The 27,516-nt window shown below is 36.2% G+C and overlaps 1 protein-coding gene across 2 annotated transcripts in view; it reads left to right on the top strand.

Annotated features, from left to right (window-relative positions):
• Positions 1 to 27,516, top strand: part of LOC133527592 (semaphorin-1A) — a 533,145-nt gene that overhangs the window by 458,085 nt on the left and 47,544 nt on the right. The gene's annotated exons all lie outside the window — the stretch shown is intronic.

Raw genomic sequence — 27,516 nt, 5'->3', positions numbered from 1 at the left:
TCTTTTGCATTTATAAAGAATTTCGGCTTGTGTTTGGAGGAGGCGAGAGACTTAAAAACACCCCTCGTGCTGCCGCCGGCCTACAGTCGCCATTTTATTACAGTTTTTGGGCTGTGAGATTTTGATGTCGGTGCAAGTATCGATAGAGACATTTTTTATATTTTCTTTTTTGGCAGGTATGGCTGTGTATTTTGTCTAGTATAGTACGTTGTCCCGGCGTTTGCCAGGGTCCGCTTTCCTACTTGCTTTTCTCCACTTTGCGCGATCCTGGGCGTCCTCTAGTGTGAGCCCCACATTTATAGTAAGTACCTATTTTAACAAAATTGCCTACTTTTTATTATTAAATTTTGCACGTCATAATCAACACTCATGTAGCAAACGTTGAATAAATACAGAGCTACAGAACTAGGTATTCATCTCGAATGTAATGTCTTATCGATATAGCTCGCTACATCACTCGGTGGCACATCTGCCTCGCGACTTGGAAGCCAAAATACCGCAGCTTGCTTACATTGCCGCAAATTTCGATGTTCGCCTCACAAATACTCGTATTACTCATATTTTTAGTTATAAATTATCATAGAATATTGTACCGGACTCAAGAAAATTATTCAAATACAAACTATCAGAAGACGTTTAAAAATAAAAATAGACTCGGGCTATAAAACGTCGTGTGTCACTAACAAAGATGATCACGCAAAAACTATTTTGGATCAAATACATCAAATATAAATTGAATGAAATTTAATTCCGATCATTACAATAATAATGTCGTTCTTACTGATATTTACTGTCTGGTCCGCAATACGTTCTATTTCGGGTAAATAGTTTATTTAAACTGTTCGTAGCCGAAGTTGCAAATATATACTAGTAATTAGTATGTTAAACATTTTACAGACCATCTTGTAAACTTCTATAGTTAATAAAAGTAAAGTACCTACCGTACCGCCGTTCTTCAGTTGTTTTACATTTTATTTTACAAAAAATATCTCATAGTTGATTTCCGCTGCAGCCAGCGCACTTGAAAACTGCACGCTGCACGAAACTGCACCAAAGTTGTTTACCTGAAAAATAAAACCCGATTCTCGCGTCAACCTGGCGATGAAAAATTCTCCGAGTTCGCCCTCGGCATCTGTCGGCAACGCCACCTAGCGATTCAGAAATATCTGGCTACACTTTCTATATCGCACAGTCGCATTGTTTCTTAAAATTAGACTTTAGGCTCAAATAAATAAGGTGCTACTAAAACTATAGTCGCACCACATAATTTGAAATATTCATCCGTCCGTGCTAAGTTTGCATTTCTTTCTAAATCAGATTTACATGACAATGGTCACGTCGTGCGATGAAAGTCTCATTGCTAGAGTTCGAGAGAGGTTTTATTAAAGAAAAGGTTGCAATAAAACCAATGCCCATTGCTGACTCTACGTTTACATGACAGGCTAACAAAGACTATACGAGTGTGATATTACTTTCTGGGGCCGTTTAGGTACTCCAGTAAAATAATTTCATCAAATGCATTAACGCAATTGAAAAACGGAAAGGGAATGAAAAATTGCTATTAGTAACAACTTTTTTTCGTGAGTTGTCTATGTCTTATGAGTAGAAAGGCCTTGTTTTGAAATAACGTGACCGACTTATTACATTATATCATGTTTCATGGCGAAATTGATAAGAAAATACAAAACTCACACTACCGCCCTAAATCGTAATAGACAATGGACAGTGGCTAAATGGAATCATCTGATAAAATCATAATACCTATATTCTGAACACGAAGTTAGGTAGTTTACTAATTTTCGGCTGATCTTAATTTAACTATTACTACACCGAATCGCCTATATGAGAATGAATCGCAAATATTTGCAACACAAATAAATTGCCAAAACACATAACGTAAATCATTGTGCTTACTGTTAGGGCAGCTGAAAGGCCACACCATTTCTAGATTTCGTAATAAAGCAGGCTTGGTTAATTTGGCCCTGACTACACGGAAACGTTATTCCGACTGCGTCCCGTCTAATGTTATTCTGCTATAGAGGGTGTGAGCCTCTTTTGTGCCCTTTTAACTAAATTAACGTTGTCCCGACCAGAGGTGTTATAGCTGACCATTTCCTAGAGATCTCCGCAAAGAAACCACTCTTTCCTTACGAAAGGCCCGAAATGATTGGATTGGTGTCGAGTATGTGATAGTATGCCGTTCTCCCTTACTCCTATTTGTATGGTTTCGTTAATAAAAGGGAAACATTATTAAATATATCGGTTGATACGAAGTTGGTGGTGTTTTTCGTAGGCTTCATTTGGAAATTACTAGTTGTTATAAGAGTAGGTATTTTTTTTAAACATTACGTTAGCTATTTCAATGGCTACTAACCTTATTATATTTGTGCGAGCCTTTTATTATATATTACCTATCGTTCTGAAATGTTACCGCTCATGCGCCTTCCAGCCATAAGCTATTCTACATTTGTTGATCATAAGTTTTTATTTATATTTTTACTTACTACTACAAGAAATAAGAATATATACTAATTAGTCTCCAGTTTATGGCCTTTAAACGCCGCAATACGATACACAAAGCTTCGGTCATAACGCTAAAGCCGGGTCCACACAAACCTGAATAAACAAACTGTTGTTGATTAATCTTGTTCACATGAGGCTCTGTTTGAAATCAATTTCAGTACCAAAATCAATTTTGCGAACAAAAATACGGTATGTATTTAAAGTTCGAGTCTATGAACGAAAGCCTATTATTTTCGGCTGGCGCTTTTAATTTTGTATCGGACTATTACATTGTCTGGCAAACTGCTGCTCTATAGATATGGTTTGATTAAAACGATTTGAGCCAATTCAGCTAACCAATATGGTGTGTCGGGTAAAAATTATATTTGATCATTTTGATCTATACAATCTATTATTGGGCAAAATAAGGCCGCGAATTCAATCAAACAGTTTCATGCGAAATGAAAACGGTATTGTTTTATCATTTTCCATCACACCTGCTCGTAAACTGTAAATTACTGTATCAATGAATGAAGCGTAGGGGGTCATCCACATATTACGTCACAGCAACCGGAGTGGAGAAGGTGTCATGCCAAATGTGACAGTACATGTTAAAGAGAGGAAAAAGCGTGACAAGGGGTGAGGATGAGGGGGGGGGGGGGGTACGAAACACATAACAAAACAAAATTCAAACATTGTATGTACTAAATTAATATATTCATAAGATAATGAAGGGTTTAACTCACTATCGAGTTCGTATATATATTTTTACCTATGCCACTAAGAATATAGAATACCGTTACGTCTTCATCGCTTAACTATATAAATGAAAGCTATTAATTCCAATTCTAATTGAACGTAGATGACTGAAATCTCAAGTAAAAGTCTTTTAATGTGAAAGAATACACAAATCTCAGATCTTAATAAAAACAAAGAATCTAGGATATTTCTCGTGGCAAAAAAGGAATTAAGGTAATCATCGCATCCATCACCGGTTGCGGGCAACACCCAGAACTGCCCCCTGGGGAGCCTTGAGCTTCGCCGGTTGATGAAGACGCATGCGCCGGCCTGGCGGTTTTGATGACTGATTCTGAGAACTATATGTCTGGCCTGCGGGCCAATGGTCAGGACAAATTAATTTAGCGAACATTATAATATAATTTACTCGGAGTTTTATAAATTATGAATTTATAAAACTCCGAGTTTTATCTATCCGGGTTTAATGTAATATATAATAATCCATCCATGTTCAGTATGCATATGTATGCATACTGAACATGGATGGATTATTATATATTACATTATATGCTGTAATTATTTAATTACAAATGACTTATTTTATTTAATCATTATACTTATTGTTCTTAGGTTCCTAATCATTATTGATTAATATCAAGTCGGAAATAAGTTTATTTTTCAAATTTACCTATATTAAGAAATTATCTAAATGTTTAATAATTAATGCACGTGCAAATTTTCACGATATTATAACTCTTTCAGAGTTAATAGCCTATCTAAAATTAATTTCAACGTGTATACCCGTGATTTCCTTTAAGTAAAGCCCAAGTCAATAAAGCAATCGAAATTCTAAAACTCGGTACGGAAACAGCTAATTTAGTATATTGTGCAAACAACGAAGGGCTAAAGTTCCCTTCAGGGGCAACTGGCTCCCTTCAATTAGAATTAACTAAATGCGAGGGCGTATGCAAGCTCCCGCCGATACGCAGAATAACGTGATTTAGCCCTGTAACTAGCATTCATCACTATAATAACACCAATCTGACAAGCTGTACACACAATAATGCATTTAGTGTACAGCTTATCTGAAAATTGATACTTTGATCACAAGAGACGCATAGGTATCATATTGATGAAGATTTGTGCCTCAGATAAATACCGGGATTCGAACCCAGGACCTTCATAGGCAGGGTCACTTCCCACTAGGCCAGACCGGTCGCCAGATGGTACGAACAGGCTAATTCGAAGATACCTACACGGTCATCATAATGTTATTTAGTTATCGTGCGTCTCACTCAAACCAATACATGTACGGATATACACGAGCAAAATGCACGATGACTAAATTATATCATTTAGACATCATTCTGATGTCAGTGTACGTTCGAATTGGCCAGCATTTATTTTCAGACTTTGGCCGTTGATTATTAATCAACGGTCAAAGTCTGAAAATAAATACTTATACAAATAAGGTTCTGTAATTTTTATTTTTCTAAAATAAAATGTTAAACCGCGTGCTTTCCTTTCACGCATTTTGCATAACAAGCAAAGCGCTTAAAAAGATTAAGTACTACACAAATTACACATCATTTGCCAATAGGTATATATACGCTGCTATGCGTGGTGATATACATACATCCCATAAAAGAGAGATTGAATAGATAGAGAGATATTAGATATAATTGGTACCTACCTACTTAGTAGAAAAAAATAAAATTGTTACAAATATGTTCTAACAAACAAGCCCTAAAAGGAAACTAAAGTAAATACATTCTTATTCAAAGCTGCCAGCAAAGTTTTCGCCAAGTAGCATGGAAGTAAAACATCATTATTATTTCGTTCATACCCCAACGTTCTTTCGCTAAAACAATACACGAGTCGTACACGCAATTTCAACCGATCCCTGGGAAACTTTGTACGTAGTGCTTATTTGTTTTGGCCTAAACAAATAAAGTAGTTTAGGGGAAAACAGATCAGTTAACTTGTTAAGTGTGTAAGGACGGCACCTCCGCTTGGATTTGTTGCGAATTGCCCGCTGTTTGCTGCCCGACCGAAGCTCTTTAGTCTTCCACGCTGTTCGTGAGTAAGATCAAAAGCATACGGATTAATTGCGTGTTTGTAAACACATACGAGTATTAAATATAGACTACTATACCCTACCTTAAATATGTATACGTATGTCTACATATTCTTGAGATCAAGGCAAAACTGCGGTTTAGGTTCTTACGCATCCGTGTGCGCTATGCTATTTATAGTCTATTTACCTATAAGATAAGCATTTAAATTATGTGTAAAAAAGACCGTGCTATTATGACGCCGTCAATAATGGAATGAAATATTAAGTACCGTAACTTTGCATGGAGACCAGTTTAAAGTATATTTTTTTAAGCACACTAAAAATAATAGTGTCATGTCACGAGAGTAGTTACCACTGAGTGTACCCTGGTCCAGTGCAGTAGAATAGTAGTACCTACCTAAGATAAGATCGCGAGGCATTACACAACACGTACACTACATATTACCTAACAGAACGATTTATAATTTTTTTTTCTCCTCTGTTATCCATTTATTCGAATCTTCTCAACTAAATTATGACTTTTATCCTTACCTCGTTTACCTAAATTTGTATAATATTATACAGTATGCATGTATACTACCGTCGCACCGCATACATAAAATTAAAGCCTGTCTGTCGCGGGTGCTTATCTCCGATATTTGGGGGTAATTCGGTAAGTGATTGACATGTTTGTCGTTAAATATTGAGCCGTTCTGCGCTCGAATTACTAAATCCAACGCCTCAAATGACGGTCGTGACGACGTAATCTAATATAGATCCTCGACTGAACATAGAGACATAATTATATTTACGTTGACGGGGTCATTCAATTCAAAATATGAATAGTGCGGAGGAATTTGTAGCTATTTGGAAGTTGTGATCGGTATTTAACTAGAGGAGATTAATTTTAGTACCAATAATAAAGCCAAGAATTAGTTTGTACCTACTTAGTTTAAGATTTATGTAAGCAATTACTTTCATAATTTATGCATGTTGAGTTTGCCTATTATTGGGTGAATACTCGAATAATGTATTTTATTGTCATGTTTATCAATAAGTTTTCATATTTATTATACCAGTTGGCAACCTTAAATAACTAAAAGAAGATAATAATCAAACTATACATAAATGCGGCTATAGAAGTCATCAATAATAACTTAAAAGACAATTTGGAAATTGTTTACTGAAATTCTATCTAAAGAATGTGCACTGAAACCAATTAAACAATAATGAAACGAACCGATGCTCTCATTTTATAGCTACTGCAGTGTCACTTTCTTGAAAACACAATCAAATTATAGTAATTCGGAAATAGTGCAATCATCAAAATAACTCCCATAAAATAACGCACCCTATTGCAGATTGTATAGAATCGTTGCGTCTTAGCCATGATTTAGGAATCGTTATCATGGGGGGGCTTTAGTAGGGGACCTTATCGGAATAGGGAAAAACAGATAATTCACCAGACTTTGCCGAGTTTTATCTCATTTTCTTACTTTTGGTGTTGGATTACTTACTATATGTACTTATAACGTTATAACAGTGGCAAGTATCGCAACTAATTTTCTGGACAAGCCGCCGAAAGAAAGCGTCATTCATTTGTTATGCGATTGAGTTTTTAAAAACAACAAGCATGCTTAGAAGCCAGTATACAGCATATACATATAGTACATTACAATCATCTGGATATCAATTTCTAGGTTAGTAGGAGTTCTGATTTCGATGACATGTACTTTTCCGTAAAATCGTCATGGATATCGTTTTCTAGGTTGTAGGGGGAGCGGATTTCGAAAATTAAGTCATTCATTGATTGGCGGCAGGAAGTTCACCGGGACTGCTTGTGCAGGAATGGGCTGAATTCGTGTAACTAATATGGCATTTACCTACTTTTGGCAAATATTCGTTTTACTTCTTCACTATGGAAAAAATGTGTTCTTTACAAAATGTTAATGTTATGTTATAACATTACCAAAGTTATTAACAAAATCGATTCTGCCTTAAAACCCATAACTATCACTATTTGGCAGAGATGCTGGACCTAGTTCCGTGGTAAGTGTAAACCGTGATGGCTAGCATGTACTGATATACATACAGATTAGCGGTATATTGACTTGGACTTAATTAACGCAGTTTGGCTATTCAACTCGCGTCATTTAGTATCAGACAGTAATCTGCTTAAATTTGGGCTCTTTACGTAAGTCTGGGACTTGTGATTAGACAAACACGTTACAAAATTATGACAAGTCATTTTATAATTAAGAAGACTGGAAAAGCGATAAATACCAATAATAGTAATCAATTTACTAACTAAATAATTAGAATTTATTTGCTTTCATGAACATTTAGTTATTGTTATTATTGAACGCAAAATATTTGAATAAACAGAAAGATAAGGTTCTATAAAACTGATTATTACTAAAGCTTAGAATGAGGCCAAATAAAAAGCGAAAAAAAAATCTTAATTAAATATTCTTCGGATGTGTCACAAAAATGACACGTTTCATTTGGTATCACTTCAACAAAAAACAGGCAAACGATCCCATTCCTACACCATAAATCATGACGTCGAAAGAGCGAGACAACAATTGGGCCCCGAGGCTTTGTGCGGTCGGCATTTTGAACGCTTTTAATTAAAATGTTAAGAATTTTGTATTTTGTATGCGAACGTCGGACCCACCAGTTTAATGAGACTTGCATTTCCTTCGTCTCAGCAATCTTCGCCCACGCAATCGGCGGATTTAAAGGGTTCCCGGGTCTCTTATACGCTGGTCGTCATAACACTGAAAGGAGGACTGTGACAAAGAGGGAATTTCATATGAATTCACGTTTTTACGATGAAAATGCTATTTTAAAGTTGATCGTACTCTCAAGTATGCAGCTACGTATGAATATATTACGGTGTGTTTTACATACATACTAGTGTAATATAGTTAGTTGTTCGCGAGCTTGTGATTGTTGTTTTTATTCATTTCGGTTCGTTAAGCAAATTTGCATCGTAGTGTGAATGAATCATATGTCGTTTATTCGTAACGTGAACTGCGGATTATTGTGTGTCTGGCTATTCGTACCATCATAATATCGCCGGCTTGGAACGTTTAAGTAATTATTTTTCTAACATGATAAGTTTTGTTAAGAAAATACGGCATTGAAAATTCAGATACATCAAATGACACAGCTTAGATTTGCCCACCTCACTTAAATACCCGACCCGCCACTTTCTATTTTTAAAATTACTTTTTGATGTTTAATCCCTGCAACATTATACCTAGTTATGTTATATATTCATATTTTCCTAAGAGTTTACCAACCATAACTAACTTTTACAAACTTGGTCAAAATACGGTAGGTAACTGCGGAACGTGGAAGCACTTCAGCGCTAAAAACTTCACCAAGCAATCACAGCGGTGCCCCAAAGCGGAAAGTTAAGCCGTCGCGAAAAACATCGAACCGCTTACGGAATAAACAAACATTGTCTCAAGGTAACATCATAAATTCGATGAAATAAACGATGAATGTTGTTGGAAAACAATTGCAATAAATCTCGTCGCATGTGAAGCACAATTTCTCAGTCGGAGGCCGGTGGCGGGCGCCCGAACTTTTCCAATATTGACGCCAGCCGTTCGCCATGTAAAAACGCTTCCAAGACGCCCGTATATCAAGCAATCGACGTGAGTGCCCATTTGACAGTCAAATGCTGATGACAAACATCGCAAACTTTCCTCGATCAGGTTTTATTGCCCGGGTTTAAGTCTGCCTATCGTGAGTTGTAAATCGTTAAAGTCCTTAGTCTATTTTTAACCCACAAAACGCGCGAGATTAGGTATATTTAGGGCCCATGACTTTGTTTGCTTTGCCGGGTTTTATGTCTTACGAACGAGTTGAAGAAACATATAGGTAAATTCCGTGACATTTTGGGTTTATGATATAAGAAATATGCGATAAGGCTTGCAAAAATAGTACACTATTGCACTACTGATATGTGCAATGTTGTCGATAAAGTACCTGTTAAGTTAGGAAAGTTAGTCGTGCATCTTATTTATTTGTATAGTTCGTGTCATCCACCTTTAATAACATGACAATGCGAGTCAAGGCACGCATCGTCGTGAATGACACGATCTGTATAATATGTTTTATATTTTTTATTATTAGCTGTTGTCAGTAATATCTTGAAACTAATTACGTTGAATAACTTCTCTCCACTGCTTCTCCCACCTTCAGCTAGATAGATTTGATCGAATATGTAATATTTTACAACTAACGACGTACGATAGGAAGTTTGCTAACGACCGAGTGACCGGATGCAACTAACAAGCCTGATGTCTTGACTGGTCGATGGCGACCTAATTAACGTTGCGATCCATTACTGTATCGATAATTACTATGGTGTTACTATGTGGAAGGACGAATTTATGTGTCACACATTATTTTATCTGAAAAATACCATAAACATGGCGGTCATTTTAGCGGACTCATTCCTGTAGAAGTGGCAGTAGGAACATGAACTCCTCTAAAACAACAACAGTAATATAAAAATCTATTAGTCAAAAACCAGCTGAAAAAATGACCAACGGTTAGATATTCTTACCGATCGACAAAGGAAGGAACAACACGTCACCTGATGCAATTATAGGGTTCACAACCATATAATTAATTTAGTACTGATACAACTAATATATGTATCATTTATCCTAGGTTAAGACACCCCTTTCGTATTTCGACAAGTATGTAAGTGACGAATTACTTAGTGACAAATGAAACTTAGTGAGTAGGCCAATTTATCGATGTCAATAATAAATTTAAACTCTCTCTCTCTCCAGTCTTCAGGTGTGTTTGCGCTTGTAGAGTCAAAAGCACGCGCAGTACCCCAATCTCCTATTGATATTGTTCTAAACGGGACTCGTAAAGTTTTCCAATATCGCCGCGTGTCGAGTGCACGCAAACAAATTGCATCTGTCGGGCGAATTTGGCTGCGTTCGAATTTGAATTCTTTGAGCATAAAAGTATACTTCATATGTGTACTGCTTAATACTCCAATGGGTTCATATTGAATCGATATTGGTAGGTGGGGGCGCGGTCTCGGACAAAACACGCTAGTGATATTATTCAAAGTCGACATATGTACATACAAGTAGCTAGGTACATATTATAAATAATAACTGAAAACCTCTAATTAAATTCGATGATTATAGGATAATCATGCCAAGTTAACCAACCTACCAAAATTGTTATAACCATAATATACTTTTTATTTTTTCATGTTAGAAGTAAAGTACCATTGTATATTTTAATTAATAAATATCATAGGATATTCTTACACAAATTGACTGATTCCTACAGTAAGCTCAATAAAGCTTGTGTTGTGGGTACTTAGACAACGATATAATTATATACCTAATATACATATTTACAAATACTAAAACACATTGAAAACGCTCATGACTCGGGAACAAATATCCATGCATCCATGCTCATCACACGAATAAATGCCCTTACCAGGATTTGAATCCGGGACGATCGGCTTCATAGGCAGGGTCACTACCCAGCCACTAGGCTAGACTGGTCGTCAAATATTTTGGGGATAAATAATCGGTTTAGTTAGGTTTTGCCATAAAACTTGATTTTCAGGTCCCGCATTCCTCCCAGATATGAGTATTATAAATTGATATGTGAATAACTAGATTTGAAACGGAATACGTGTGTTAAGGGTATAACCCTTGATTTTTAAATTGACTTTCATGGTTATCCGTTTTTCCACTAAAGGTTTTAGCTCTAATAAAACAAAATATTTTCACGCTGTTCGATATTACAACTGACAGTCTATACCATATTCACAAATACCGTCTGACCAGACTTTCATATCTATACATTAGACGTATATGCACTACATATGGGTAGGTACCTGATAGTCAGACATACAATTTTAGGAAATCGAGTTTAATAATTTCCATTTAACGCTTCGCCGTCAGTTTAGTTTACCTTAAATCAACTTTTGATAATAAATATATAAAGGTAAATGATGTTACATAGGTACTTGTAGTGCATGTAAAGCATTGGACATGTCAGTTCTGACAGCAGCACAGTACAATTATCATAAACAGTAACTTGACATCACTTTCATCAATAAATGTTTGGCCCGTCATCAAGCGAAGGTCCGGAGGACGTGTTTCTTGCTCTATCATTAAAACCACTCTACTAATTGTACCATTATGCCATTGATATATTTAATAACATTTTGTATATGCTGACGAGCTGGCCACATAATGATCAACAGGGCTCGAACAAATCATGCGGATGACGCAAAAGTGACGTAATTTTGCTCACAGGTGATGTTTGTATTTAAACCACCGTGTGACATGTCGCACTAACTAACAAAATAATCGTAAATAATTCCATGGAATTTAGGTGACAGGGTGATGACTTGAATAAAATAATCTCACGAAACTTGTTACTGTAAGCATAGAGGTATAACCAAACTTAGAGTGCTCACTCCATGGGCGTTTCTCACAGCGTTTCAACCGCTAACAGTCCCTTGCCCACATTTATGATGAAGTTCTAGAAGATCGGCGGGTCAGTTTTGTTTATTTTAAATAAGAAAGGTACTAGTTTACCGTAACCAAAAATGGTATACCAATCTTGGGGAACTTCGACATATACAGGAGACTGTCAGCGGTTGAAACGCTCTGAGAAACACCCGCGGATACATTTAAAACGAGCGTATTAAACAACAAGTAATCTCAAAATGTATGGAGATTATTAAGATTATTAAGTTTTAGTAAAAATTGATATTTGCAAGTTTTTACCTCACTTACAATGTTATATGTATACATATATAGAGCTGACTGACAGCGGTTGAACGCTCTGAGAAACACCTATGAAAAATAAAAATACTATTTGAAATCACCTATGAGTGGCTTCACGACATCGGCATGATTTGTTCGAGCCCTGATGATAAATAAAACAAGAGCATGTCGGGCCACGCTCAGTGTAGGGTTCCGTAGTTACTCTTCCGTCACAATAAGTTAAACTGGAGCTTAAAGTATAGTAAATTGTTAACCAAGGGATGAAACGGTACCTTTCACCCGAGTTAAACAAATAGGCAAATTTGCATAATCAGTACCTAATTAAAGTAAGTCTTTTTACTATGAAGGGAAAACTTTTTGCGATAACTCAAAAACAGCTAAACTGATCATGTCCGCTATAGTTTTCATTTAATGTCTTTCTTAAGCTCTACTTCTACGATTTTTTTCATATTTTTTAGACCTATGGTTCAAAAGTTAGAGGGTGGGACACATTTTTTTTTTCGGAGCGATTATCTCCGAATATATTCACTTTATCAAAAAATGTTTCTTGAAAACCCCTATTAGTTTTGAAAGACCTTTCCAACGATACCCCACACTATAGGGTTGAAGCGAAAAAAAATTAATTTTTTAGATTTTATTGTATGACTTTGTCGGCTTTATTGATTTATATATCCATGCCAAATTTCAGCTTTCTAGCACTAACGACCACGGAGCATAGCCTCGGACAGACAGACAGACGGACATGGCGAAACTATAAGGGTTCCTAGTTGACTACGGAACCCTAAAAAGGGTAAGTGACACCTTATAATGTAGGGAAAAATCAAATGACTGAAAAATGTCGGCAGTAATATAGTATAATGTCTTAGTGTAATGGTCAAAAAAGCTCGTCCATAACAAACTTTTTTGTAATCATAAGCTCATAAGACACGCAGCATTATTATAGACTAGGGATGTCACGAATATTCGCATTCGTATATACAAATATTCGCATCATTTTAAACATTCGCAGCGACTCTCGCATTCGCATCAAATTATGCGAATGTTTTGCGAATGTGAATGTGCGCTTCTGTCTCGCTCGCGCCGATCGCTCTCCTCGACTTGGACATAGGCAGTGCACACAAACTGTTTTAAGGTAATACATTTTGACCAGTAGACAGCATCAGCACTTTATAACATCCCGCTTTAAGGTAACATGTTTTATGTACTAACAGATTTTTTCTAATTAATAATGAAAATAACAACTACATATTATGCCCTAACATTCATTTTCGCATTAGCATTCGGACATTCGCATCGTAGACATTCGGATTCGACATTCGTGATATCCCTGATATAAACGTTGACTTTTATACGAGTGTAAAGTGAGAATACCTCCAGGCTATGTTCACTGTGTACGCCGGCCGGAGACGCATCAATCAATATGGATAGATCGCTGCAGTTCGGATGCGGATGTCCGCTGCCTTTGCTGATGACTGATTCAAGCATATATACTAATATATAAACATTTTAACAGCATTATTATAAAATAGAGAGAGGGTTTTAGGAACCTTTGCAATCGAACATAAAACTGTGAAAAAATTGCATTAGTAATTTACTTATAGTAGTCTGAAATCGAGGTAGGTGAATGACTGCGAGCGAGACGCACTAAGGTTTACATAAATTTAGTATCGATAACACCCACTCAATCCTTAAAATGTATTACAATAGGTCCTTTAGGTACTTTTACGATTTGTGACTCGAACATGCTCTCGCTTGTGCGATAAGGAGTATTTTACTGCAGTAGCCATAGATACCTATTATTATTTTATTGTTTTTATGGGCCCGATTCGAACAATGATTTAGAGATGCGTTAGTTCTTGGAAAGAGATTGAAAAGATCGATAACTAAACGATATGTCAAAATTGACGTTAACTTTGATTCCGGTCTTATTTCAATAAGACATCAATAAGAGATGGTTTAGAGATCTAAGCAAGATCTAAGTGACTTCTCGAAAGCTCATAAACGTGATTGGTCGTGGAGCATACTTGTCAATTTTGACAGATAATTTGATACGTCAAATTATGAAAACATGTCTTAAAAATGGCGAAGTCGGGTCAAGAATGTTTGTTTTTGTTATTTTGCTCGATGATAATATTTAAACTGTTAGCTTATACTGCAGTAAACTAACGTGGAAGTGTGCAGCTAATGAAGAATTAGTCTTGAAACCATTCTTTAGTCAACACCCGGCACTCCATCCATTGTGGCTATTTGTTAATAAAAACCAGCGATCACTTTACTAAAAGCAACTACGGGACAACTTTATCCCCTATGAGAACAGTTCCTGGCGAAATCGTCATTAACTAGGTAAATGGAAAACATAAATCTATATATCGTGCCCTCACGAAACAAAGGTTCTCCGAAGCAGATTCATCCCCTGTTCAAGCTAAAAGATGATTCGTTCGTGCTAAGTATCAATGGACTAGCAGACTTAGAATCCTAGAGGAAGGCAGCCTGGGGTCGCAAGAGTGTCACGACAAACTTTTGGAAGTGTTGACGTCGTGGTTGTTCGCGCCGCCTGGTTCCAGCTAGTTACTCATTTAGGTACACGTGGACTGTCAAGATAATAATTTTATTTGTGGTGATTTAAGATAAAGTGATAGTGCCTCTTTTGTTTGTGTTACCTCAATTACAGGTTTGCTATATGTAAGACTATCTAAAATTATTTTAATTCAGAAAATCCGTACACTGTCTTGTGATGACCCATTTAAATATAGGCACTTACCCATCAGTTAGTAACAAACTAAAAACAATGTTGCCTTGTATGACACAAAATTGCTTCTTTCCACTATCTGATTAGTTGTAGGTACATACATAATATTGTACACTAACTTGTCTGCTTACGAGTTACAAATTGTTTCATAATAACTCAATACCCTTATAGTATATACGAAAGTGATCAATATAGTAAGTTATAATGTTTAAATATTAGGCAAAATAATATTTTACTGAATAAACTCCAAATCAGATGAGCGGCCCAAACGGGTCAATATTCTAAGTTATAGATAGACTAGCTAAAGAATGGGTTTTCTCATCTTTCTTCTAATAATGATCTGTAGTACCATTAACTTACTTTGGTGGGTCCTAGTGGGAATGATTATTCTCAGTTGTTACCAGTAAAATATTTTAATGTTCAATATTCACAAAAATATATAACACATAAATATACAGTGAGTTATTTTTTCCTTTGAAAGCCGTTTCAGTAAACGGCTCCAGAACTGAAAAAACATTTTAAAACAAAAAGGTATGAAATTAATAGTTCTTCAAAAAACATTCTAACAATACAGCTACTTCATAATTAAGTTTCTAGTATGTTAATACTGATAATTAAACATTTCAAATTTGTTTCTGTAGTTACCTCCTTCTCCTACTCCTCTGGAGTTTCAGGCGTACATAGGCTACGGAGACTGCTTATCATCAGGCGGGCCGTATGCTTGTTTGCCACTGACTTAGTATAAAAACCTGTAGTAAAATAAGAACAAATCAGCGGTGCCACTATGGTTCTATTTTTATCACTTGTCACTATGCCCATCACTTTCGCACTTACATACATACTTGTTAGAATGTGACAGGCGTGGTGACAAATGATAAAGAGTTGACCTTAGCCCTACAGAGAAAGTTAAATTACAATCATTAGTCTTATCAGCGGTGGCATCATGGCTCCATTTTTATCACTTGTCACTATGCCTGTCACTTTCGCGCTTACATATTTGTTAGAACGTGACAGACATGGTGACAAATGATAAAGAGTCGACCATCTTAGCCCTACAGGTCTTATCCATTAAATAAGTGCGAGAAAATTTACTTATCTTAGATGAGTTTTCTGTTTATTTTTTTTCTTTGATGACTCATTCTTTGATAATTTATTTTGACATTTATTAGTGATCTCATGTGTAATATAAGAATTGCTTCATTGTTAATAATAATATAATATGTTATGAGTTATGATTATGAATAATAAGATATTATATGCTGTGCCCTTGCAGGGTCCATGTGAGACATTGTATATCATGTATAACATCTATACTGTACCATGGTTGCAATAAAGAATGATTATGATTATGATTTAGTACATTGTGTAGTCCATACTAATATTTACTGTTGAAAACAACACATTTGTTATTATTTATGATTGGATTTTATATTATTTATTTACTGGGTTAGATGTGTTTGACTGCTTTTTATCTGAACCAAAAACCCAATAATTGGTATAAAATAATAGTTTGTTATGTTTATTTAAGCAAGGCCTGTACTTTCAAGGTAGTAAATAAAAAATTAAAAAAGAAATATTTTTTATTTCTATAGTTCATAAATAATGCTCCTTTTGTGACCGATCAGAAAGACACTTTACCCCCAATTTTAAATTCTACATTGTAGTGCAGAGATTGTTAGCAGAAGTTGCTAAATTGCTACCTAGGTTTATGGTTGAAACATTCAAAATATTTTAGAGGATAGTGGACGACCACTTCCCCCATTTTCCTCCCTCAATATTGACATTATGAATAATATTTTTAAACAATTTCATGTATATTAACCATATATAGCTATGCCCCTTTGTTTTCCTCTTTTCGATTTATTATTATTAGGTATAAGATAGGAGCAAAATGAGAAGGTACTTAGCATCGCACGTTTACCCAGTATCACAGCAGTCTTGAAACAGAGACGCTTACGGTGGTTGGGGCACGTGCACAGGATGGAGCCCTCTCGTTTGCCACGTAAGGGCTCCTCTACACGATGGCCCAGCGTAGGCCAGTCCAAGGGACGCAGCTATGCGGTGAAATGAGATAGCAATATCACTTGCTCCCTCTAACGCATAAATGCGTCCCTAGGACTGGCCTACGCTGGGCCATCATGTAGAGGAGCCATAAGACTATCCTAAGCGAAGTAGCGCACGCGAAACGACCGGTTGGGCGACCAATGCTTCGTTTAAAGGATAGCGCAAAGCGAGATATGTTGTCCTTCCGGATCGATCCCACCAACTGGGAAAGGGAGGCTGAAGACCGCGAGCACTGGAGGAAGACCCTGGGAGATGGAGTAGTTGCACACGATGAAGCATGGCTTAAACTCCTTCACACTAGGCGAGAACTGAGACACCAGCGCGCTGTTTTCCCACCTTCGTCACCGGGCATGACATTCTCCTGCCCGCCATGCGGTCGCGGCTGCCGCTCTCGAATTGGACTTACTAGTCATTTACGTAAGTGCCTTAATGTTATGGGCGCTGTTCAAACCATCATTTAATTGATGTTAAAGGCCAAATGATGTGGAACAAAATACAAATTCCATACAATTATCAAAAACACTTATAATATTTGAAAAATCTTAAAAAATCAAACAAAGGGGCATACGTATTATTTATATACATAAAAGGGTGTAGCAGGATAGCCTAGGAAAAATTGCCCCCAGCGATTTTGGGCCGAAACTGTAATCATACGATGCCTTTTGGGGAGGTTATACTCTGCACAAAGTTTCATCCCTCTGTTACCCCCTGGGGGTGAAAAACACCCGATTAACCCCAAAACTGTTTTAATTATTTTTTCCTAAACTATGAAAGTGACGAATTTCAAATTTCGTACAAATATTAATAAGACTAAAAGCTATGTGCTAAAAAAATATTAACCCCCTAACCATTTAAATTCTTGTAAAAAAAACAAAAATGAAAAAAGAATCATCCTGTATCTCAAGTTTGGCTCACGGTACACACACCATTTTTTTTTTTAAATGTACCAATTTATATTCTATATTATATAAAAGTTTCATGGACCTACTCCAGAAGGAACATTGCGAAATTAAAATAAACGTACTATTTCGTAGCCACTAATCATTATACTCGTATCATGCTTAATACGCAACGTCTCGGACCCGAAACCAAGATAATTTTAAAAAACCGGCCAAGAGCATGTCGGGCCACGCTCAGTGTAGGGTTCCGTAGTTACTCTTCCGTCACAATAAGCTAAACTGGAGCGTTAAGTATAGTAAATTGTTAACCAAGGGATGAAACGGTACCTTTCACGCGAGTTAAACAAATAGGCAAATTTGCATAATCAGTACCTAATTAAAGTATGTCTTTTTACTATGAAGGGGAAACTTTTTGCGATAACTCAAAAACAGCTAAACTGATCATGTCCGCTATAGTTTTCATTTAATGTCTTTCTTAAGCTCTACTTCCACGATTTTTTTCATTTTTTTTGGACCTATGGTTCAAAAGTTAGAGGGGGGGGACACATTTTTTTTTCTTTCGGAGCGATTATCTCCGAATATATTCACTTTATCAAAAAATGTTTGTTGAAGACCCCTATTAGTTTTGAAATACCTTTCCAACGATACTCCACACTGTAGGATTGAAGCAAAAAACAAAAATTCACCCCCACATTACGTGAAGGGGAGGTACCCTCAAAAAAAAAAACTAGATTTTATTGTACGACTTTGTCGGCTTTATTGATTTACATATCCATGCCAAATTTCAGCTTTCTAGCACTAACGACCACGGAGCAAAGCCTCGGACAGACAGACAGACAGGCAGACGGACATGGCGAAACTATAAGGGTTCCTAGTTGACTACGGAACCCTAAAAATGTTTTTATAAATACAAATGAGTTTGATTCATACTTCTTTATCCCCACCTTTTTCAAATCGGGCACGAGCAGCGCCAGCGGTCCGATCGCAAGCCATTGTTTATTAATAATGCAAGGCTCTTAGTGGGAGTTCAATGAATAGTACGCACCAAAGAGCCAATACATATTAATTTCGCAATGTTATTCCTTCTGGAGTAGGTCCATGAAACTTTTGTATCATGTAGAATATAAACTGGTTCATTTTTGAAAAAAAAAATGGTGTGGTACCATGAGCCAAACTTGATATACAGGTTGATTCTTTTTTTATTTTTGTTTTTTTTACAAGAGTTTAAATGGTTAGGGGGTTAATATTTTTTTAGCACATAGATCAATCATAGATCTTATTAATATTTGTACAAAATTTGAAATTCGTCACTTTCATAGTTTAGGAAAAAATAATTAAAACAGTTTTGGGGTTAGTCGGGTGTTTTTCACCCCCAGGGGGTAACAGAGGGATGAAACTTTGTGCAGAGTATAACCTCCCCAAAAGGAATCGTTTGATTACAGTTTCGGCCCAAAATCGCTGGGGCAATTTTTCCTAGGCTATCCTGCTACAATTGGAAAATCAATATATTTAAATTTTTCATTGCAATAATTTTCATATAATGTCAATTGTGCTGCGTCACGCTCTCCCCAAATAATCTTATTACATAAGTACTATATTACTTGTAATATTATTATTTCTAATTAAATTTAAATTACAAACTAATTCTAACGGATGATGGTCCGACCAGTACACGTCATAATGTATTTTTATACTCCGTATTAGTTTCCGTGCCGCTTCAGATACTACACAGTGATCCAGCCAGCTTTTAGTACCATTAATATCACTAACATAGGTGTATGTATCCGAGGCCACTCCTAGAATGTCTATGTCCGCACATTGCCATCTAACATCCGCACAAAAGTCTAACAACTCCTTACCGAATCGTCTGCCCGGGTGAGCGTTGAAATCCCCTAATATGAAGACGCAGTCTACCTGGCACTCCTCCACTATTGCCGCCATTTCCCCTAGGCATTCCGTAAATTCGGTAAGAGTCTCCGCAGAATCGACGGGCATGTACACAGAGAACACCAAGAGCGAACGATCCGATAACACTATCTTTACAGCAGCGAGTCGCGCACTTTTACAATGCACAATCGAAACCGATGTAAATAAACATTTCCGCCACAATAACGCCACACCGTGCACCGCCGTACGGCCTACCGCGTAAAATCCTAGCTCCAGTATCGACCGCCGATGCTACACCCTTTCGTAAAAATATTGTCACCGAAATTTAAATGCGACTTTCCTCACTCCAGTGAGTGAGACAAGCTTTCGTCATAATGATGATGCCTTTCATTCATGAATGTAAATAAATGTGGTTAACTTTACTTGATGTTTAATTTTATTAACCTTTAATAATGAACTCACTACTGAGGTGAAAAGTTGCGTGTCACACGAGAGCAGTTATTTTACATCTCGTGTTTTTAACTCCCTCGCTACGCTCAAGATTCTAACTTAGAATCACTCGCTTCGTGATGCAATTATAGAATCTTTCGCTTACTCAAAATCAACACTCGCAAGAAAAACCAACTTTCCTGTCTTGTTGCACAAATAACTATGTACAGTACATATGGTGCTACTTTACCGCACTAGTGCGAAAATTAGCGTATTACGTTACTGTGTCGAACATTTAAAGGCCCATATGTACTGTAAAACGTTGTACGATACATGTGCAAATAGGTAATTCGCAACTCGTGCCGATTTAAAACACTCCCTTCGGTCGTGTTTTAATTTATCGCCACTCGTTTCGAATTTCCTATTTTCGCACTAGTATCGTAATGTACTATTACAGTACATACGGTGCTACTATAGTGTTACGCACTAGTGTGTAAATTAGCACATTATGTAACTAAGTATGTCGAAAATTTAAAGGGTCATATGTACTGTAAAACTTTGTACGACACATGTGCGAATAGGTAATTCGCAACTCTTGTCGATTTAAAAGACTCCCTTCGGTCGTGTTTCAATTTATCGCCACTAATGTATCGTAAATAACTATTATACAATCGTGATATAATAAATAAATATTATAGGACATTATTACACAAATTGACTAAGTCCCACAGTAAGCTCAATAAGGCTTGTGTTGAGGGTAATTGGTTAGTCTTATTTGCAGGCAATAACGGACCAGCGTTGGACCAAAAATGTTACGTCATGGAAAGGGCCACTAGGGAAACGGGGTATAGGAAAACCTGTTACTAGATGGGAAGACGAAATAAAAAATATAGCTGGTCAAAACTGGATGCGAATAGCTCAAGATAGAGATGAGTGGAAAACTCTGGAGGAGGCCTTCACCTGTGAAGACGGGGTTCTTGCTACATATTAAAATTCATTTTGAAATAGTTTTAGAGCTGCCATTGGGAAGCTATAAGTAATTAAGTTTGCTTATAGTTTTTTGATGTTGGTTCTAAAATTATTTTAACTTAACTCTAAACAACAATGTTAAAATGTTAAAATTTCGCAAGAAATAAAAGGCTATTTTATTTTATTTATTTATTATTTATTTGCAGGTTCATACATTTGCCATTTAATGCAAGTAGCTAATGTATGAACTCGCAATAAACACTAATCAATGTATAAACAGACCCCAATGTCAGCCTCACATACCTGAATGGGCTGTGTGCCACACTTTCCCATGCTGACCTTACATGAAGTTGAATTGAACATAGGTACAGTTAGCTGCAAAAAGTATGTATCGAAAGAATTGTACTTGGTACTACACTCTTATTACGCTGCGGGCTTAGCATGGTCTTAGTTATCACGCGATATGGTGACAATCTTGTTGTTAAAATGACAGTTTTCTTCGATTTTATCGTTCACACTACGGTTGCAGACGATAATAGGAGTTATCCACATTTGACAGCGATAGATGACAATCGACAATTTGCATAACATGGTCGTCGGATAATTTGACACATTATCCCATTTTGGCAGTTCAATATAGTTAATTTTATCTACGTGCTTCTTAGGTCACGACAAGCGTTGTCGTGGATGCAAAGCTCATGAAAAAACCTATGTTAAGGTATAAATTATCAGTAAGTATCCGTTTTTCTGATTTTATTGAGTGTTAGTTATTGAGTGTTAGTTAGTTAGTTAGTAGTGTAACTCCTCTGGAGTTGCAGGTGTACATAGGCTACGGAGACTGCTTACCATCAGGCGGGCCGTATGCTTGTTTGCCACCGACGTAGCAAAAAAAAAAGTTCCGCTGCATATAATATTGTCAATATTTTCTTTGCAGGGATGTCGAGATTTTTTTTCTTCCAGCTCGCAACTGCTGCAGAGGAAAAAGAAAGAAGAAGGATTCAGCGACGATCTTTGAGGGACGCTGCAAACCCCTTTGATATGCCGGACGAAGAGTTCCGTCATATATACAGAGTACGAAAGGAGTTAGTGTTATATATTTGTGAAGAACTCAACGCCGACCTCCAGCCTCACAAGGGTGATGGATTGCCATCTCACCTTAAGGTAAAGCTATAATATTGCAGTGTTGCTCATATAGTACCAAAAGTTTGTATGTTAAGATACCGCACAATCACACAAAATTAGCTGATACAAATATTTGGGTGAAATTGTTGTTTATAACATAACAGAGGTGCTACATTATACCTTAAAATTTAAATATTTCTTAAGCGAAAAAATTTACTTAAATAATTAAGCTGTGTACAACTACTTAAATAAGATTCTAACAGCATTACATCTGCTGGCTGATGGCAATTATCAACACGGGACTGGTCAGGATCATGGTTTATCTATTGGTCAGACGACTGTAAGCCACAGTATCTCGAACAATTTGTAGATGCTGTGAACAGAAGGTATGTTTATTGGACCACTGAACTACTAGGCATCAAAAACTGTGAGAGTATACTAGGGCTATCTTAGTAGTTTTTACTTTTTTGAATAAGCATCAGTGTTGATGTATTGTGTAATGAGATAGGTATTGTTTGATAGTTATGTTCAGGTAGTTAGTTACATTGGATACATAATCTGGAATTGCAATACTAGCTAGGTTTGACTAAGGTTAAGTTCTAAAACGTGCCATCTAAAATATGCTCCTTTTTACAGACTTAAAGACCAATGGATAATAGTTTTTCCTGGAACTGATCGGTCCCGACGATCAGTTGCCTCAGGATTTGAGGATGCATATGGTCTGCCAAATATCTTGGGTGCAGTAGACTGCACTCAAGTGAAAATATTTCCCACCTGTGCCACACGGAGTGCAATATCTGAATCGGAAAGGCGTTCACGCTCTTAATGTACAGCTAGTAAGTTTCAATTTTAGTTACAAATAATGATTTTTTTATATTAATCATAAAATCCTCATCACTGACCACAATGTATGTATATTATAATTAAATAAAGAAATATAAATACTATGGGACAATCTAACACAAATCGACTAAGATAATGATGTACCTAATCTAGATTGATTATAATAATTCATTAAAATAATAACTTATATGTTACTACTTGGTTGTCACCAATTCTCAAATAAGAATATAAATAACCTTATATCTTCAGATTGCAGATGTCAACTGTAAGATCTTGGCAGTAAACACGAGGTTTCCTGGCCGTGTGCACGACTCTTTCATATTTAACAATTCGTCCATTTAGGATGAATTAAGAAGATTGTACAATGGCCACATTGGGGAGTATTTCCTTCTGGGTAAGCAGAAAATTGTGTATCTGTACCTAGTGTAAATTTATTCGATGGGGAGACGTGACGTACGCGTTTGCGTTAACTGTCATTTTGTATGGAATTTTGAGTTTCCAAAACATCCCGCTTGGCGCGCTGTTTCTAAATCCCTTAGCACCACTTGCACCATTTCACTAACTCGGGGTTAACTGGTTAACCCTGGAGTTACCATGTTACCAGTACAATTTCACATTGGGTTAACGGTTTAACCGGTTAACCCCGGGTTATTGGAATGGGGCAAGTGCATGTTAGTAAATGTACTAAGATCACGACCACAGAATAAATAGTTCATGACTAAGTTAATATACCTATCATAATGTAAATAACCGGCCAAGAGCATGTCGGGCCACGCTCAGTGTAGGGTTCCGTAGTTACTCTTCCGTCACAATAAGCTAAACTGGAGCTTAAAGTGTAGTAAATGGTACCTTTCACCCGAGTTAAACAAATAGGCAAATTTGCATAATCAGTACCTAATTAAAGAAGTCTTTTTACTATGAAGGGAAAACTTTTTGCGATAACTCAAAAACAGCTAAACTGATCATGTCCGCTATAGTTTTCATTTAATGTCTTTCTTAAGCTCTACTTCCACGATTTTTTTCATATTTTTTGGACCTATGGTTCAAAAGTTAGAGGGGGGGGGACACATTTTTTTTTTCTTTCGGAGCGATTATCTCCGAATATATTCACTTTATCAAAAAATGTTTCTTGAAAACCCCTATTAGTTTTGAAAGACCCTTCCAACGATACCCCACACTTTAGGGTTGAAGCGAAAAAAAAAATTCACCCCCACTTTACGTGTAGGGGAGGTACCCTAAAAAAAATTAAAATTTTAGATTTTATTGTACGACTTTGTCGGCTTTATTGATTTATATATCCATGCCAAATTTCAGCTTTCTAACACTAACGACCACGGAGCAAAGCCTCGGACAGACAGACAGACAGACAGACAGACAGACGGACATGGCGAAACTATAAGGGTTCCGTTTTATGCCATTTGGCTACGGAACCCTAAAAAGGCATAAGCAAGGGGGAAGTTTCGTTAGTTGTTCAGATGATTAAGTATTATCAGGGGCGGATTAAGAAGGCGCGGGGCCCTTAGCACAATAGCTCGCGGGGCCCCCTGGTTTGAAAAAAAAAAGATTAAGTGCGAGTCGGACTCGCGCCCCGAGGATTCAGTACCATCACAAATTTTTTATTAAGTCTTAATTTTTTTCGACTCGTTCTTGATTAGTTTTTAACATATTATGCAGTGTATTTTTTAGGGTTTCGTAGTCACCTAGAAACTCTTATATAAGTAGTTTCGCCATGTCCGTCTGTCCGAGGGTTTGCTCCGTTATCTTTAGTGCTAGATAGCTGTAATTTGGCATGGATACATAAATCATGCATTGCGACAGAACGGGTAAAATAAAAACTATTAAAAAAAAATTAGGGTACCTCCCATACAAAATCTTTTTACTTTGATTTTTTTTTTGCTTTGATGATAGTGTGGCGTATGGTTGGATAAGGTCTTTCAAAACGAATGACGGTCTCTAAAAACCTTTTTTTTATGAAGTTATTATTTTCGGAAATAATCGCTCCGAAAAATAGAAATGTGAACCATGGGCCCAAAAAACATGAAAAAAATCGTGAAACAAAAGCTTAATAAATACTTTCAATGAAAACTATAGCGAAAATGATCGGTTTAGTCGCTTTTGGGTTGTTGCAAAAAATCTTCTCTTACTAAAAAACCGTACAAAGCGCTGCAAAGGTTTTTTTTATTAACACAAAAACATATACATATATTCTCAAAATAATGCCAGCGAACAAAGCCTCCTAGGGCTTAACTGCCGCCGCTGTAATCGCTCTTACACTCTAATATTATAAGTAGGTTTATTGTTTACATTTTAAAGCCATGGAGTATTTCATATCACGAAGTCGGCAATCTAGGGTTACTCCCTTATGCTTGTAATGTAATGTAAATGATACTTACTAATAGCCCCCGTTTGGCCTTTTTTGACTGAATGGTACCAATAATAAATATAAAATAAAAAGAAAAATTTACGGAGCCCCTACACAAGATATGTTTTTTTTTGTGTCTGTAGTTCGTGTCATCCACGAAGACGCGCCCCACTTCTCCTCCCAATAAAGATAAAGATAAAGATAAAGATATATTTATTTGCAAAATGTAGTGGTAAACATAGTTGGTCTGTAAGTAATTTTAAGTGCGTACATTTTACTTAATGAAGCATGCAAACTTTCCTTATTAACTAGGTACTATAACTAAGTATAGCATATAAAAATTTTGAACAATATAACCATGCATTATAATCATATACTTAACATTAATTAATTTATATCTAAGATTTACAAAATATTATAATCATTATTCATTATTATTTATTAGTTTAAACAAGTTAATTTAAATATTCATCAATTCTATAATAACACTTATCCAAACAAAATTTATATAATTTATATTTAAATTCAGGCATGTCGGAATCCCTTATTTGTACGGGCAAATTATTAAATATTTTTATAGACATACATAGCACATTGCTTGCAAAGAATGCTGTCTTTGAGTGGAATGGGTAACATAGATCAGTGCCGTTTCGAGATTGATATATTGTAGTAGATGCCTTATTTCTAAATAAACCTATATTATATTTGACAAATAAACTTATCTCATAAATGTATAATGAGGGTAGTGTCATCACTTTTAATTTATTAAAAAGAGGTCGACAGGGTTCTGTTTGATGCACACCACATATTGCCCGTATACATTTCTTTTGTAGCAGAAACACTTTCTGCATATTACTACAGTTTCCCCAAAGTATTAGACCATAACGCAAATTGGACATCACATGTCCATTGAATGCTAATAGGGCAGTTTTTTGTGAAGAAAGTTGAGAGAGCCTTCGTAGGGCAAATATAAACTTGTTCAATTTATCAATTAGCGTTTCAGTATGGTCTTTCCAGTTAGTATGGCAATCTAAAATAACACCTAGGAAACGAATTGATGACACGCATTCAATCGCATGACCATCATAGTTTATATTTACGTTCCTTGGCTTCCCTTGTGGTGCATAAAATTCCATAAATTTAGTCTTAATGAGGTTAACTTTCAAGTTATTATTTGCGAGCCACAGGTTGACATCCTCAAAGACTTGGTTGATTTCATTTTCATAATTTTGGGTATCTTTCTCTTGTACGACTATAGAAACGTCGTCAGCAAAAAGCGTCATCTTGTGATTAGTAAGAGATGGCAAGTCGTTAATATAGACGAGAAAAAGTAATGGTCCAAGGACACTGCCTTGAGGGACGCCAGTTGTAGCATTAAGACAGTCGGATCGATATTTTATTAACGTTTTTGTGGTATCGTCATATTTCGGTATTTCTGTACATTGAACACGTTGGTTTAAGTAAGTTCGTACCCATTCATGACAGTTTCCTCTAATACCACAGTGGTATAGTTTTGTCAGTAATATGGTATGATTTACTCTGTCAAAAGCCTTTGACATGTCCATAAAGATGCCAGTGACAGGTATTCTATTATTCCTACAATTCAGAATATTTTTCATGAGATCCAGTACTGCTAGTGTTGTAGATTTATTTTTACGAAAACCAAATTGATCTTTGGTAAAAAGATTATGTTTTTCCAAAAAATCTGACATTCTTTTGTGTAGAATTTTTTCAAAAATTTTTGATAATACTGGTATTAGCGCTATGGGTCTATAGTTTAATGGATCGGTTATGTCACCCTTTTTCAGTAAAGGTTTAATAATCGTGAGCTTAAGTTTGTCAGGAAAGACGCCTTCAGCCATAGATAAGTTTATCAAATGACTTAGTACAAATGCAAACACTGTCGAATTTTCTTTTATAATTGACGTGGGTAGTTCATCATAACCAGCTGCTTTAGAGTTTTTTAGTGTCATGATTACTCTTGCAACCTCAGCTGGGCTTGTCGGATATAAGTATATTGTTGAGTCCAAGTTATGTAATTTGTATTGGTATTTACTTGTGTTACTATTACAATTGTCTGTTACAGTAGTATATTG

This window comes from Cydia pomonella, chromosome 18, assembly GCF_033807575.1.
Source record: "Cydia pomonella isolate Wapato2018A chromosome 18, ilCydPomo1, whole genome shotgun sequence".
Classification (NCBI taxonomy): domain Eukaryota; kingdom Metazoa; phylum Arthropoda; class Insecta; order Lepidoptera; family Tortricidae; genus Cydia; species Cydia pomonella.
This window is presented reverse-complemented; position numbering and strand designations above follow the sequence as displayed.